General features: G+C 35.3%; 1 protein-coding gene across 1 annotated transcript in view; it reads right to left on the reverse strand.

Annotated features, from left to right (window-relative positions):
- SUSD3 (sushi domain containing 3) overlaps positions 1-13,015 on the reverse strand; it is a 68,918-nt gene that overhangs the window by 28,754 nt on the left and 27,149 nt on the right. The gene's annotated exons all lie outside the window — the stretch shown is intronic.

Genomic DNA, 13,015 nt, shown 5'->3' on the forward strand with positions numbered 1-13,015 from the left:
AGAGGGACAGATTGACCAGGATGCAGTTGCTACTCTGAGAAAATGCCTTTGAGGTGACTAATTCCATCAACATTTCAAACTCTCCAGGACTTCATCATACCTTCCAGCCTGGAGGCTTTCACTTTCCAAGGTAAAGAGCATAGGGTTATATCTCCCAGGTGTCAAGCAGATCAGAAAGACTAGTTGGAATGAACACTCCTCATTGCTTACCAAAGGAGTTTCTTTCACTAACTAAGCATTAGATACTCTAATGCAAAGAGTAAGAAGAATAACACATCAGCCTGTTACCAACCCTCTTCCTAAAACCATCCTGCATTTCCTCCTCTCAGGAGGGCCTGAAGACTCAGTTTTGAGAGTGTTTGTTGCTGTCCCTCTTTGGGCAACTGGATCTTACTCTTCAATTATCAATCTTTACATTCTCCCCCAGTTTCCTTTTGATGTTTTCAATGAAGCCCTGAAATGTAAAACTACCTATTGCTTTCAGCACTGACTGATCTCTAACAATTCTTTGATACTTTCCCATCTCCTACTTCCCATCCCTATTCCAGCAACAAAGCAAAACATCTACTAAGCCCTGAATAACAATAATAACAGTCAGTCAGTCAAAAAGCAGTCAGTTCATAAGCATTTATTAAGCCCCAATTATGTGCTAGGCAATTGTGCAAAGTACTGGATATATATATGTAGACAAAAAAAAAAAAAAGGTACCTACCCTAATATTCACAATCTAAGGAGAAAACAAGCATATGAACAAAGAAGCTATACATAGCATGAATAAGAATAACAGGGAGGAAAGCACTAGAATCAAGAGGGCTTGGAAAAGGCTTCCTGGGGTAGGTGGGATTTTAGCTGGGACTTAAAGGAAGCTAGGAGGTAGAAATGAGGAGCAAGCATGAGAGACAACTAGAGAAAATGCCAGGAACAAGAGAGAGAGTGTTTTGTTCTGGGAAGAACAGTAAAGCTTCTGAATAAGAGTATGTGGGGGTGGGGAAGGTTTTCTTTCTTGTGCAGACAGTTTTCAGTCATGTTCGACTCTTCATGACCCCATTTTGGCAAAGATACTGGAGTGGGCTGCCATTTTTTGCTCCAGTCCATTTTATAGATGAGGAAACTGAGGTAAACAAGGTTACATGACTTTCCCAGTTACACAGCTAAGAAATGTCTGAGGCTAGATTTGAACTTTCTGATTTCAGGCCCAGTGGTCTAGCTATTGAACCACGTAACCATATTGTATAAGATTTAAGAAAACCAGGAAAGATTATGAACAGCTTTAAATTTTATCCTCTACCTTTTGGGTATTTTCCCCCAAACTCAGACTCATGAGCTTTCCTACCTCTAGCTATACCTTTGCCCTTAATATTGTCCCTCCTTGGAAGAGTCTCCCTCCTTTATTCTTAGCTTGTTGAATTCCCACCCATCTATTAATGTCCAGATCAAATGCTCTCTTCCTCAGGAAGACTTTCCTGCCCCACTCTCCTAGCTGATTATGAACTTTCCAAAATTACCTCCCCTCCATTTGCTAGAGCTTTTTGTTCATACCTAATGTATTTATCATTTTAGTGGAGCTATCTGTGCATGAACCATATCCAAGTAAGAACCAAATATAGATATACATATCTATGTATATATGTCATATATATATATATATATATATATATATATAGAGAGAGAGAGAGAGAGAGAGAGAGAGAGTAATAAGAAAAAAATCAGATCCTCTCTCAGTATAGTCTACTGAGTAAACACTAAGTGAAGTTAAGTCTATACAGTAAGCACTTACTAAGTGCTGTAAGTCTACACAGTAAGCCATAAATGCTTACTGATACTTGTGAAATTGAATTGGTTTTGATAATAAATTGGTTAAGCAAGGCTCAGTTTCTCCACTTAATCTATGTTGACAGCATCACTATCTGGGTCTGATTCACACTTTATTCCAATTCAAACTGGTATCCTCCCCCTTTTCTATTTTTCTAAAATGTATGTCAAAATGAGATATTAAACTGTAAATACTGACGGAAAAAAATCTGGCTTAAAGGCAATGAATGCAGAGATAATTAGGCAAGTTAATTGCCCACATTTCAAAAATATTCCCTGGATTTCAATGAATAAATGTGTCCTGCACCTATCTAATCATTTTTCTTCTACCATAGCAGAAAAAAAAAAAATCAAGTCACAATACCCTCATGCCCCAAATTAAGTAGATCTCATTTGAAAGCAGCCCTCCTGTCCTCACTAATCAAAGCTTCATATTCACTCCACAGGACCAAATTTAGATTAGGAAATCATCAGATTATATCCTGAGGCTATTGACAAGGAGAATTATTCATTACATGGATGGAGCCACTCTTTGGCCATAGGGAGTAATAGAATTCTAGAAGGCTCTATCTGGAATTGACCTCAAGTCACATCTTTTCTCTGTTTAATGGATGAGTTCTCTCTAAAACATCCTGGACAAGTAATCACCAATATCCGCTTGAACACTGCCAGTGATAATGAGGTAGCCAGTTCTACCATTAGACTTGGATGGACAGGAAGATACTCCTTGTAATTATCTGAAAGCTGTCCCAGAACTCTGGACCACCTATCTTAGTTCTCTAAATTGTGGAAATATGTATAGAAGAATTATAAATGTTTAACATATTGGATTACTTGCCATCTAGGGGAGAGATGGGAAGAAGGGATGGAAAAAAAATCAGAACACCAGGTTTTGCAAGGGTGAATGTTGAAAATTATATACACATATAAATTTTTCCCCCTGAGGCAATTGGGGTTAAGTGACTTGCCCAGGGTCACACAGCTAGGAAGTGTTCAGTGTCTAAGGCCACATTTGAACTCAGGTCCTCCTGACTTCAGGGCTGGTGTTCTATCCACTGAGCCACCTAGCTGCCCCTATGCATATATTTTGAAAATTAAAAGCTTTAATAATTTAAAAAAAAAGAATAAATCGAATCTCATTTTATCATGTAATAATTCTTTTTATATTGGAATGTAATGATTGTCTCAGCTAATCTTAAAGCTAAACATTTAATTCACTTAATCAATAAATTATTATTAAGCACTTATACAGAGCACTGTTTAAAAAATATTTCCTTCCAATTACATATAAAATAATTTCTAATAGTTGTTTTTTTTAATTCCAAATTCTATTTCTCTTTCCTTCTTTTCCCTCTTTGAGTCAGTAAACAATATGATAGAAGTTATGTGTGTGATCATGTAAAATATATTTCCATGTTAGTCATTTTATGAAAGAAAACTCAAACCAAAGTCAAAAAAATAAATAAATAAAGTGAAAAAATGGCATGCTTTGGTCTATAATCAAGGCACCAATTCTTTCTTTGGAAATGATAACATTTTTCATCATGAATCTATGGGGATTATCTTGGATCATTGTATTGTTAAGGGTAGTTAAGCCATTCTCACTTGTTCATCATACAGTATTGTTACTTTATTGTATACAATTGTATACAATGTTCTTCTGGTTCTGCTCACTTCAGTTTGTATCAGTTCATATAAGTCTTTCCAGGTTTTTTTAAATCATTCTGTACCAGGTACTGTTAAATACAAAGGGAAATAAGATATAGCTAGAATATAATCCCTACCTCATAGAGTTGGCAGTTTAATAGGAATACAAAAGATCTTGACAAAGAGCCTGATCTAACAAGATAAAATGGAGATAAGTAGAAAATCCTACACTTTTATTAGAAATAAACCTACTGCATAAGAGTAGATTAAATGTGGTTTATTTAGTAAGATAAGAGTCCCTGTGGGAAAAGACCCACAGGTGTTGGTGGATTTTAAACTCATTGAGTCAACAGCACAAATCAGTCCAAAAAAACTAATAACAGAACATATGATGTAATAGAATATGTCCTAATAAAAGCATAAAACAGAGGGGAAATGAGAGTCCTCATGCCTGCTGTCCTGGGCAGACCACATCTGGAAGCTTATGGTTCAATCTTGGCCACATTTTAGGAAGTACATGACTAAGTTGGAGTGTGCCCATGAGGGCAAGCAGCATGGTAAGAGGAATGGAGATTGTGCCCCTTGAATATCTGAGAATGTTTATCTTAGAGAAGAAAAGACTTAAGAGCTGCGCCAGTTTTGTTATAGTTGTGTCATGCTTTCTAACCTTCTCATCATTCAATTCAGCTTTTTCTGGAGGTTCAACATTTCTTCTAGAATGCAGCACTCCTAAATGGTCTCAATACCATATCTGTGCTCAGAATCAAGCAGTCAATTATAGAATGATTTTTAATAAAGAGCTAGCATTTCTTTATATTTGCCTTATAAATGTTATCTCATTTTTCCTCACAATAACCCTGGAAGATAGGTCCTATTATTAGACTCAGTTTGTAGATGAGGAAATTGAAGCGAGAGAGATTAAGTAATTTGCCTAAATTCATAGCTAGTAAGTTTTTGAGGCTAGATTTGAATCCAAGTTTTTCTCATTTTACATCTAGTCAGTTAGATAAGAGTCCCCGTGGGAAATGATCCACAGGTATTAGTGGACTGCAAACTCTTATTTTAATCTATTTTTTAAATCTATTATAACACCAAGCTGCAGAACCATCACCTTTCTCTTTCTGGACAACCACATTAATGATGGACCTAGAACTTCATAATCATGGGTATTTCCCCCCATTCATACAAATTGCAAGCCTCTGTATCTTCTTATGCAATAGGATTATTGGCCATATCCATAGGGGACCATTCCTTTCAGGGTCCTGAAAGATATCCTCTTAAGTTTTTTTGTTTGTTTGTTTGTTTGTTTTTAATTCTAGAGGATGTCATTGTATCCAACTCACTGTTTTACTTTCTTGAATTCTTACTCAATGACTCATGTGTTTATCTTCAATAATGTTTTTATGCCATTTATTCCATCCAAGTTGTCATTAGCTTATATTGTAGCCTTCTTCCCATCATGTACTTACTTTTCCAAGTCCTTTGGGTCACTTGCTGTTTTTATTGTTTATTTATTTTTTAGCATTAGATCATGGTAAACCATGACTCAAAATCAGAGCATTATTATTAGAAGACTTTGATAATCCCCCTATTGTAGTTCTACTAAGGATGCAGATCACAGCCAACCCACATCTTCTCATCCTGTGGGGCTCTGATCCCTAATTTCCCATAAATCCTTCACAAGGGGACCACCCAATTTATTGGGGTCCTTCTAGCAATGGACGATGTATTTCTGGACATAGCAAACATGAGAATTTGTTTTGCTTAAATATACATATTTGTTATAGAGGTTTTTCTTTATTTTTTGGTAGTGGGAGATGGAGTAGAGAAAACCAATTTTTGTTCATTGAAAAAAATGATAGTAATAAATTATTTACACCAGTCCAGGTTCATCCACAGTGTGTGACAGTTTAATATTATGTTTTGTTGTTCAGTCATGTCCAACTCTCTGTGACCTCATTTTCTAGGCAGAAATATTGGAGTTGTTTACCATTTCCTTCTCCAGCTCACTTTACAGATAAAAAAACTGAGGCAATTAGGATTAAGTGACTTTCCCTGGGGCACACAGTTACTAAGTATAGGAGGCAGGATTTGAACTCAGGAAGATGAATCTCCCTGAGTCCAGGCCTGGCCCTCTATCCATTGTGCCATCTAGCTGCCCCTCTATGTGACCTCTGGCAAGTCACCTAACTGGTGTTTGCCTTAGTTTACTAATTTGTAAAATAAGAGTTTTAGATTAGATGACCACTGAGGTCCATTCCAGCTCTCCACCTATAATTTACTGATCTAAATTCGCTTGAGATATATAAATTGTTTTAAATATTTATCTTTTTATCATGTTATAAGTGCTAACTTTCCTTGCTAGAATAAAACCTGGAAAGTCCTCCAAGAGTTCATACAAAGTAAAAGCAATACTGTGGGTTTATCAGCTGTGAATGGCTTTGCTATTCTTAGCAATATAATGATCCAAGACTATTCTAAAGAACTTATGATAAAAATTGCCAATCATACCCAAAGAACTGATTGTGTCTGAATACAGATTGAAATACATATTTTTAAAATTTATTTTTCTTGAAGATTTTTTCTTGGGGGGGGAGCAGAATCAATGTTTTCTTATACAACATAACTTTTATAAAAATGTTTTGTATAACTTCACTTGTGCCTTTTTAATGGGGGGGAGTGGGGAGGGAGGAAAGGAGAGAATTTGGAACTCAAAGTTTTAAAAACGAAATGTAAAAAAAATTGTTTCATATGTAACTTGGAAAAATAAACTTTACGAAAAAAAGATTTAAGCTTCTCTGGACAACTAGATGGTGCCACTGATAGAGTACTAGCCTTGGAATTAGGAGGACCTGAGTTCAAATTCAAACTCAGACATTCACTGCTGTAGGGCCCTAAGCAAGTCACTTAACTTCAATCATCTCAAAGAAAAAACATGTGCCTTATCTTTTTTTGTTGTTGTTGTTTTACTTGTAGCCCCACTTAGCCCAATGCCTGACATAGTAGGGGCTAAATAAATTTTTAAAAATTCCTTTTCATTCATTCATAATGGTAACTTTATTATTCTTAATTCTCATTTCATAACTCCTTGATTGTTAAAAACTTTCTTTTAGTTCATCATTTATTTGGTTTTATTTTATTATTTCCCTACTAATTCTCACTCAAGTCCTTTAGAGTCATTTACCCATGTCTCAGGGCATCTTGTCTCCTTTCTTTATTCATCTGCATTAAGCTCATACTTTAGTGACTCAGTTACTAAAATGAGACTATTACCTAAATGCATAACTTACTCCTCAGGGCTTCAGGTGAAAAAGTACTTTATAAGCTCTTTGGAGAAGGCAGCACTGCTATATTGGGAAACAATGCTGGATGTGGAGTCAGAAGACTTTTAGTTAAATCCAAGTTCTGCTTGATTAACCAGAGAAAAGTCACTGAACATTTCTGAGCCTCAGTTCTTAAGATTTATAAAATGGGGAGAATAATATTTACATGACCTACATTTCAGGGGTGTTGAAAAAAATGTTTTATAACCCTAAAAAGGCTTTAAAAATTAAAATTAAAAAGTAAGCTATGTTCCCAAATAAATCTTAAAATACTTATGAATTGAGATGTTATTAACTTATATCTGAAAGATCTGATTTTTCTTCCTTTTTAAATTTTAATTGATGTTGTTTCTTATATCACAATAATATCCTATATATCCTATCCTCTCCACTCCTCCATGAGTTATCTCATTTGACAAATAGGTTTTTTTTTGGAATGGAACAAAGAAGTCTGTATAACTGCTCAACTATCTGATTTTTTTAGTGAGTACTCCCTTTTGGGAACTTGAATGAAAGAATGAAAAAGCACCCAAGAGCCTCTCTTCAGGCACTGGACTAAGCAATAAGTCCAACTACAAATAAGCAAACTAGTCTGTGCCTGCAATGAACATTAATTAAAAAAAAAAAAAAAAAAAAAGAGGAGAAAATGAGAGTACTCTCATGATGGTGACATGGTTTAGAAATGACTGGGAAGTGTTATAGTGAGAGAAAATAAGTTCTAAACTCATCTCTCAGATTTCAGAGCTGCGGGGCAGAGAACTTCATTTTTTTTTAAATTAATTTTATAATTATAACATTTTTTACAACATTATCCCTTGTACTCCCTTCTGTTCCGAATTTTCCCCTACTTCCCTCCATCCCCTCCTAGATGGCAGGCATTCCCATACATATTAAATATGTTACAGTATATCCTAGGTACAATATATGTGCAGAACCGAATTTTGTTGTTGCAAAGGAAGAATTGGATTCGGAAGGTAAAAATAACCTGGGGAGAAAAACCAAAAAATGCTAACAGTTTACACTCCTTTCCCAGTATTCCTTTTCTGGACATAGCTTATTCTGTCCATCATTGATCAATTGGAATTGGATTAGCTCTTCTCTATGTTGAATATATCCACTTCCATCAGAATACATCCTCATACAGTATCATTGTTGAAGTGTATAATAATCTGGTTCTGCTCGTTTCACTCAGCATCAGTTGATGTAAGTTTCTCCAAGCCTCTCTGTATTCCTCCTATTTGGTCATTTCTTACAGAGCAATAATATTCCATAACATTCATATACCATCATTTACCCAACCATTTTCCAATTCATTTTCCAGTTTCTAGCCACTACAAAAAGGGCTGCCACAAACAATTTGGCACATACAGGTCTCTTTCCCTTCTTTAGTATTTCCTTGGGGTATAAGCCCAGTAATAGCACTGCTGGATCAAAGGGTATGCATAGTTTGATAACTTTTTGGGCATAGTTCCAAATTGTTGTCCAGAATGGTTGGATTCTTTCACAACTCCACCAACAATGTATCTGTGTCCCAGTTTTCCCACAGCCCCTCCAACATTCATCATTATTTGTTCCTGTCATCTTAGCCAATCTGCCAGGTGTGTAGTGGTATCTCAGAGTTGTCTTAATTTGCATTTCTCTGATCAGTAGTGATTTGGAACACTCTTTCATATGAGTGGAAATAGTTTCAATTTCATCATCTGAAAATTGTTCATATCCTTTGACCATTTATCAATTGGAGAATGGCTTGATTTCTTATAAATTAAAGTCAATTCTCTGTATATTTTGGAGATGAGGCCTTTATCAGAACCTTTAACTGTAAAAATGTTTTCCCAATTTGTTACTTCCCTTCTAATCTTGTTTGCATTAGTTTTGTTTGTACAAAAGCTTTTTAATTTGATGTAATCAAAATTTTCTATTTTGTGATCAATAATGGTCTCTAGTTCTCCTTTGGGCACAAATTCCTTCCTTCTCCACAGGTCTGAGAGGTAAACTATACTATGGAGAACTTCATTTTTGTATAGAACCTTTTAGGATAATATACCATCTGTTTATCTTTTAATGATTTCTAGTTTGAATTCACCTTTAACATTACTACTGTCATTACCACATTTTGCGATTCAGTCAATTTATTATCATGGTCAATTTTATAACCCACTCTTCTCATTCATTTATAAGCTATTTAAAATTCTGGAATGTGTGTGTATCCTGTAAAAAACTGTTATAATTTGTTTTCTAATCCATTCTGTGCCATTTGAAGCTTATTGAAGATCTTAGTTTTGACTTAGTATTGCAATCAGACTAATTTTATTTCCAATTTTAAGTGTCATAGTAGCCTGGACTTGGGCAAAATAAGATCATTTCACCCAGAAGAGTCTATCATTTTGGGAGAGAGAAAACCAGTTCCATTGAGAAGCAGGTTAGTGTGCAGGTGGTATGGTTTGAATACAACTAGTAGATTTGCTGCAGAATTTATTATCTTGTGGCCAACCTGGTGAAAAGGTTATCTAGGCTCAGACAACAGATGTAAAGAGCTGCCACAGTTGAAACTTGACCCACCAGACCACAAGCAGGATTCAAAATAGGACTTCAGTGAAGGAATGACAGTAATGAGAATCTACCCCATAGTTCATTACCACTAATGACACTTCCAGTCTATATTCAAAACTAAGAGATTTCATCCCTCAACCTATATTTCTAATGCAAGGGCTTTCTTGACCTGGGGCCTATGAAGTTGGATTATCTATCTATCTATCTATCTATCTATCTATCTATCTATCTATCTATCTATCTATCTATCTATATATATATATTTTTTTTTTTGGTCAAGGCAATTGGGATTAAGTGACTTGTTCAGGGTTACACAGCTAGTAAGTGTTAGAGGCCAATTTGAATTCAAGTTCTCCTGACTCCAGGATGGGTGCTCTATCCACCATCTACACTGCCCTATATATATATATATATATATATATATATATATATATATATATATCTTCATATTGATCACTAGGTATTAGTATAGATGGATTAATAATTATCTCCATATAATTGGTTTCCTTGGCAATCCAAAGTACTTTCTTTTATGCATTTAAAAATATGATTCTGAGAAAGGGTTCATAAATTTCACCAGGTTGCCAAAAGGACCCATGACATAAAGACTATTAAGAATGCTTTCCAGCTCTAATGTTCCTCCTTAATCTTTGATGTCGTCTTTACCAAGTCTCATTCTTGCCTTGCAATATCTCTTCTTAGATCCTTATTTTGCCTCTCCTGAGGTATTTTTTCTGAGCCAATCTGTTTTTTCACTGTCTCTTCAGAACAAAAACAGCATGATTAAAACCCATCTTTACATTTTTATAAATTTGTCCACATTTAAAACCATCCTCACCTGCTTTGGCACAAAGGTTTTGATGGAATCCTGAGATAAGTGGATATTTACAGTCAAAGTGCATTAAAATTGATTCATATCTAGCCACTAAAATATTTATTAGGAGCCCACAATATGCAAGACCCAGTAGTTTGTAAGCATGCAAATGTCTGTACTGATGAGCCAGGAAATGAGGGCCTAGTTGAGCTAATTTCCTGTGGGTGGGTAAACTGCTAAATTCTGGGACTCAGCAAAACCAGCTGTATCTCTAGCATAGTTAGATAAAAATTGTACCATTAAGTAATTCTCTTGCATTTAGCAGATCTACGCCAAAAACCTCAACCCTTTAATTTTTCAGTGAAACATTTAAAATATAATTTTATTCTATGATCTTGTCCTGGACTCAGAGTAAAAAACAATGACTTTATAAAAAAAATTAATGTCATAAGATGACCATGCATTTATAGAGCAATTTTTAATTTTCAAAGTTCTTTCCCATATAAATGGGAAATGCAGCAGAAATATAAGTGAATAAATACAATGAATACAAATATATTCAAAGTAAAACAAAGTATTTGGGAGGAAAGGTAGATCAGGAAAGGCTTCAGGCAGAAAATGATGCCCGAATTGAATCTTAAAGGAAGACCCTGACTCCATGATGTAGAGATGCCAGAGCTCAGACAACAGATCTGTAGAGCAGCCAAAATTGGAACTTGGTTGGAAAAAGTGAGGGACACCTCCAAACCAAGCTCAGGATTCAGATAGGACTTTAGGGAAGGAATAAAAGTAAAGAAAATCTACCCATTGTTCATCACCAGTAATCACACTTCTAGTCTGTATCTTAGTTCCCCTTCAAAGCTAAGTTCTTTCCTTCCCTCAACTCTAAAGCAGGGATTCTTAACCTGGGTTCTGTGAACTGGTATGTGTGTATACCCATGTAATATACATAAACACATATCTATTAGATAGATAGCTGTATCATCATATAACTGGCCCTCTCTCAGCCAATGGGAAGACATGGCGGACTCAAGAGATGGAGATTCGCTGGATTGTGGAATGTTGGAAGGGAAGTTATTTTCAATAAGATTCAATAAGATTGAATTGACACAGAGTGAAGTAAATAGAACAAAGAGAACAATACAATATTGTAAAGATAAATGATTATGACAAACTTTGGAATTTTGATCAATGCAATGACCAACCATGATCTCAGAGGATTTAGGATGAAACATGTCATCTACCTCCTCACAGGTATATACAGATTTTTTTTTTGGACATAGCAAATGTTTTGTTTGACTTCATATATATTTGTAACCAGAGTTTGTTTTTCTTGTCTTTCTTTTCCCTTCAATGCAGAGGGCAAGGTAGGAGAAGAAAAGAAGAGGATTTCTGTTGATCAAAACAAAATTTTTACACAATTTCCAACGAGGCTGCAAAAACAGATTGGGACTAGGTTGAAAAGGGCTTCAACAGCTAAACAGGAATTTCTAATTAGTTGTAGAAGCAGTAGGAAGCCACTAAAATTGAGTAAGATGGTCATGTGGACAGATCTATGCTGAAGAAAAATGACTGGCAGCAGTATGTAAAACAGACTGTAGTAGAGAGGGATTGGGTAACTAATTCATCAATAATCTCAAGCTATAAAGATTTATCAGGATTTCTGGTTGCAGCTAGATTGGAGAGCTTACTATGTGGCAACTGACATGGATTCTTCACAAATCAATTATCACCTCAAGGTACTATCTACACTTTTGTCTTACTGAAATTTTGCAAAATTGGATGTTATATGAAATTAGGTGCTCACTGACTGGAAAATGTTAAAGATTAAAAAAATTATTTTTGGAGACTTTTGTCATTAACAACCAGTAGCTAAAGATTTAAGATTTAGGGTCCTCCAAAAGGTAAGAGAGAAACTCATAGTGGATATAAGGAGGCTTCAACATCTTTTTTTTTTTTTTTTTTTTTTTTTTTTTAATGTATACATATGGAACAAGCTTATTCCCATACAGAAAATAGAATTTAGGCTACAACATCTTGCCAATGATGAATCATACAAGAGAAGTGGCCTAAAGGATGTTAGTAGATACAAGATAGAAAAATTAGGGAGATCTAATGGATAACCCATGTACTTCACTGGCGTCAATTATCCCTGCAATGTCATAAGATTTAGAGGAAGACCCCCATCATGTTGAATGGATACACTAAAGATGATTTATTGAAGGACATGGGCAAGACACACTGGATGAGAAGGTATGGATGAATTACTAACTGCTTTGTTGGAGGGAGTCCCTATGTCAGTCAGGCCTTATATCTAATGAAGAATCAAAGTGCCCAAAAGAATTTCAGGGGATAATCAAGATAACATTCAGGTAACAAAAGTTCTCCATAACACCTGCACTCCCTACTTCACAGGATAATTTTAACAATAAAATGAGAAGCATGTAAGGGTACTTGTTAGTTTAAAACACCTCTATAAGTGGGAATTATCACTGGAATTCAATTGTTCCTAGAAAGACAGCATATAATAGCAGGAAGATTGTAGGGTTTGGAGTCAGGAGATCTGAGATCTTCAACTCCACACCTGTTTGCTACTGTACAATCTCCATTTCAATTTCCTCATCCATAAAAATAGGCATAATAATAATATTCCTACCACTTCACCAAGTAATTGTGAAGAAAAGTACCTTGAAAACCTGTAAAATGCAAATCAATGTCATCATCCCCTTGCATCCTAGATAGGTCTGGCTGATTGGTGACAAGTATGTTGGGGGAAAAAAATTGCAGTTAATATACAGAGGAAAATTCTGGAAATGGTTTGGAAATGGTGCAAATGGTTCCCTAAGATGTGATTTTTTAAATAACCAAA

This window comes from Sminthopsis crassicaudata, chromosome 1, assembly GCF_048593235.1.
Source record: "Sminthopsis crassicaudata isolate SCR6 chromosome 1, ASM4859323v1, whole genome shotgun sequence".
Taxonomy (NCBI): domain Eukaryota; kingdom Metazoa; phylum Chordata; class Mammalia; order Dasyuromorphia; family Dasyuridae; genus Sminthopsis; species Sminthopsis crassicaudata.